Here is a 5,000-nt window from a genome sequence, read left to right on the forward strand (position 1 = left end):
GAAAACATTGGCTTGGCAAGCCCCAATCCGCGACTATCCACCCACCGCCACCCCACACGGGTGGTTGTTGTTGCGAAATGAGGTTGTGGTCGACATGCCCGCGCATTTGAGAAGGAGTTCCTAGCACTCCATGCTCTTCCATGCCAAAAAAAAGCCTAGACAACCCCATTTCGCAACTTTCCACGCCTTTTTTTTTCCCCCTCACCCATGGCGGCGGCGTGGTGGCGGCGGCCGGATTCCGGCCACCACCGCCATGGGTGGCAGCCCCCCGACCCCGACACCAAACCCATAATACCGAGGCAACATATCGAGGCAACATATCGAGGCAACATGACATGGGTGTGGCGTGGGGGAAGGGGGCTGCAGCTAGGAGGGCATGGGCTGCCATGCATATGCAGGCAACACACACCCCCCTATATAGCATTTTATGCATTTAGCCCTTTGACAGGAAGAGACATCACCTATGCGCGAGGAGTCATAATGGGCTCTAAATAATTCAATACAAGGTATTTGGACGTGATTTTTTGCAGGGATACTAAGAAACATGCAATCTCTGATGGGAAAAAGTTTCATAAATATTTGAAGTCGGGAAGTATTTTTTATTATTTTTAGAAGTCGTAAAATTGAAAAAATCATTAAAACAAATCCGGGAGGAATTTTTTAGTTTTGTAACTTGGAGAAGGTACTAAAAATCATAGACTACTTATGGGGAGCTTATTGTGCGAGGAAATTTCAATAAAAATGGGGTTTGACAAGGTTTGAAAAATTCTGTCGACATTTGAAAAAATCTGGAACTAGGCTGCCGGCATGCTGCGCACATGCTGCGCGCATGCTGCGCGCAGGCTGCGCGCAGGCCACGGCAGGACAAGTTTCGCTAGCCTCACTGTCGACCGAATGCGCAAGCTGCGCGCACGCCATGGCAAGACAAATTTCGCTAGCCTCACTGTCGACAGAGTCAGCACGCTGCGCGCACGCCATGGCAGGAGAAGTTTCGCTAGCCTCGCTGTCGACAGAATCAGCACGCTGCGCGCAAGCTGTGCGCGCGCATGGCATGGCAAGTTTCGAAAAATTCTGTCGACAGGCTCCCGAGCGCGCACGCTGCCGACATGTTGTGCGCACGCTGCCGGCATGCTGTGCACACGCTGCGCGCAAGCTGTGCGCGCGCATGGCATGGCAAGTTTCGAAAAATTCTGTCGACAGGCTGCCAAGCGCGCACGCTGCGCACACGCTGCCGGCATGCTGTGCGCACGCTGCCGGCATGCTGTGCACACGCTGCGCGCAAGCTGTGCGCGCGCATGGCATGGCAAGTTTCGAAAAATTCTGTCGACAGGCTCCCAAGCGCGCACGCTGCGCACACGCTGCCGGCATGCTGCGCGCACGCTGCCGGCATGCTGTGCGCACGCTGCGCGCAAGCTGTGCGCGCGCATGGCATTGCAAGTTTCGAAAAATTCTGCGGCCAGGCTCCCAAGCGCGCACGCTGCGCACACGCTGCCGGCATGCTGCGCGCACGCTGCGCGCGCGCATGGCAGGACAAGTTTCGAAAATTTCTGTCGACAGGCTGAGCAGCGCGCACGCTGCGCACAGGCTGCCGGCATGCTGCGCGCAGGCTGCCGGCATGCTGCGCGCACGCCGCGCGCAAGCTGCGCGCGCGCATGGCAGGACAAGTTTCGAAAATTTCTGTCGACAGGCTCAGCAGCGCGCACGCTGCCGACATGCTGTGCGCACGCTGCGCACAGACTGCCGGCATGCTGCGCGCAGCCCATGGCAGGACAAGGTCCGAAAAATTCTGTCGACATTTTTACGCCATGGTAGGCTTCCGCTTCGCGTCACTTTGTCGACATTCAAGCCTACCATTTTTATTGAATTTTTCAAACCTTGTCAAACCCCATTATTCAAATGTCGAAAAATTCTGTCGACATTTTTACGCCATGGTAGGCTTCCGCTTTGCATCACTTTGTCGGAATGCATCGCATGGCGAGGAAAGGCAAGGCAAGGCCACAGCATGCCAAGGCGAAGGCAACGCATGGCTTGGTCAAGGCCACATCATGGGCACGGCATGCCAAGGCAAGGCGAGGCAAGCCATCCTTAGCCTCGCCTAGCCTCACTTACTCGGAATGCCTTGGATGATGCGCAATGCCAAGGCAAGGCAAGGCAAGGCATGGCTTGAATGGCTTGGTGTAGGCCACAACTTGGGCATGGCATGCCAATTGTCACGGGACGAGCGTGCGACGCGGCGCGGCGGAAGCAAATCACAGATTTCGCTCGCACAAACACTCCCGTGCGGCCCAGGATCCCTTCGAATCCCAGTCAGCCTTCTCCCCACTTCATGACTCTCACAACTCCGCGAGAGGTTCACCATCATGTGTCGTCTCCCATAGGCGCCAAGCCCTATGGCTAGACAACGAGTCACACTTCCTTGTGACAACACAATCACCCCGCATCCGGCAACGAACCCTCGACGCCCATACATCAAGCGTTGCATAAGACACGTCAACTGCATCGACCACGTCGCATGCCAAACTCGTGGCTCGCTCATGTCCAAGTCGAGACATGGCGATCCAACACACCATCGGTTTACCCACACTTCTGTCGGTCATCCGTTAGCAACCACGATAGCCCACATCCTCAAGCTATCCACGCAAGCTGTCACGCTCGCATGTCGCTCAAGCCTTGGCGACATATGTATTCCGAATGTCCCACATAACCATCTATGCTTTGCATGGGGTCGCAACCCATGCGTACCGGCATCCGAATATCTTCCTTCCATCTTGGACAAGGCCGAACCCAAGCCAAGTCCATCGAGTCTCGTCAAATGCCTCGCTAGCCGACGGCATAGCGAATGCCATACGTTGACCTCACTCTTTCCAACGATGCGCAATACGAACGGCCCCGCGTGTTCGTACTGTCCTCGGGAAGTCCTTTCCCTCGGAGACATAGATTATCCTTCAACAATCTCATGCCCGCCCTTATGACAACCTCCAATGTCATAAGGATGCTCGCTTAGTGCCACAAGGGTGTAAGCACCAGGGGTGGTGGAGAGCATGACACCATGTCACCCCCTATATAGCATTTTATGCATTTAGCCTTCTGCCAGGAGGGAACATCACCTATGCACGAGGAGTCATAATTGGGCATAACTTCTTCGTACGAACTCCGAATGGCGAACCGTCAGTTGCATAGCGTGTATCTCGTCATTACGAACATCTTTCGTGTTCTGAGTTTCTTCAGGTTCCTCCCGTAACCTTCCGAAATACCCAAAATACCCCTCACACGCACAACCCGGCCAACACCAACCATTCTAGCTCTTAAGTCCTTGCCCCTTCCACACTTGGACTACCTCATAAGCGCATGGATGTCCCAACGGAGTCACGAAAGCACACGCTCAAGTGCGATCCGCGACATTCTCCCCCACTGATAGTGTCGACGCCCTCGTCGACGTGCCCACTGCACTGCCGCATAACAACACCATATAGGAATATCCTCTTCTCTTCGTTCCATGGACCACAATGCACCACTGTGTTCACCCTTTTGAACTTCTCTTTCAAAGTCCTACGTCTTTCCCTCTTTGGGCCGAGACCTCCGTCTCTTGTCGCACTCGACCACTGAACAACCACATAGCCCGCTGGTCAAGTACCTCCACATTTTCCACATTCAAAGAGATGCACCCCACCTGGGTGTGACTCGTAAGCCAACCGTGTGTCCTCCACGGCACCTCCATTCGTTTGTGCTCCTGCACTGCCACTTCCTGGCATTCGAGGTTCTCCCCCTACTTGTCTCGTTGGCACACCCCCACCTCGAGGTGCCACCACAGCAAAGCCCCGCAACACTTAGGCCCTCTGCCATCGAGTGCGGACATACCCCATGTCCTCGGAACCCATGCCTTTTAGTGAGACTTCCGGATCCACCTCTCTAGAACACTCTCTTCCAAATCTCAGTTAGCAACCATATGTCGAACCTTGTGCCCCACCCATCTGTTCTCAACAATTGTAGGAACAACCACTTAAGTGACTCCTTCATTAAAGCCTAGTCCGTCAGCGACTTACTCCCTCAATAGAGCCTAGTCCGTCAGCGACTTACTCCTTTCGAAGACTGCACCATTTCGGTCTTGAGCTCCTACCAGTTTTCCTCCGAACAAGGTCCCGCACCTCCTTGTCCAACAATCGTCACCAACTCCCTTGCGCATATGCGCTGCCATACCTCAATGGCGTTCGTGGGTCTCCCCCACTTATCTCGTCAACGCACCCTCACGTCAACGTGCCTCCGAAGCTTAGCTCCATAACACTTAGGCATTCACAATTCACCATGGTAAGACATCCTCCCTACTACGAGTAGAACCACCTAACCAACGCCCACACTTGGACTTGGCAGAACCTACTTCCGCAGCATCCACAAGGGAACAAGTAAGACATCCTCCCCAAAGCTACTCCAACTCTTTGCATGCCCTTAAGTGCGGACATCCTACGTCCTTAGCCACCATCCTCACAAGAAAAACTCTGGGATCAACCTTTGGAACACTTCCCTCGTTCCGAATGTTAGTCAGCAGCCTTGTGTCGAACACTATGCGTAACCCACACGTCCTCCACAATTGCAAGAGCAACCACTTAAGTGACTCCTTCATTAAAGCCTAGCCCGTCAGCGACTCACTCCCTCAATGGAGCCCAGTCCGTCAGCGACTTACTCCCTTCGAAGACTGCACCATTTCGGTCTTCAGCTCCCACAACTCTTCCCTGAACAAAGGTCTTGCACCTTCCATCCAACACACGTCACCAACTCGGTTTACCACAACCTTCAATGGTATGCTATGGTTCGAGTATAAGCCAATCTTTGACACTCTCACCAAACTCGCGCTCCCATCCTCCCCACATCCTGAACTGAACAAGCAACATCACTTCGTCACAAGCCAGAACCCCTGCCTACCCGACTTCCGGGCGCTTGGTGCACGGATTAGAAAACTAGGCAACCGAGCAGCAAAACCAACCATCATCCCCCATCTTAGAGTC

This window comes from Prunus avium, unplaced genomic scaffold (genome assembly GCF_965620075.1).
Source record: "Prunus avium unplaced genomic scaffold, drPruAviu1.hap1.1 HAP1_SCAFFOLD_342, whole genome shotgun sequence".
Classification (NCBI taxonomy): Eukaryota; Viridiplantae; Streptophyta; class Magnoliopsida; order Rosales; family Rosaceae; genus Prunus; species Prunus avium.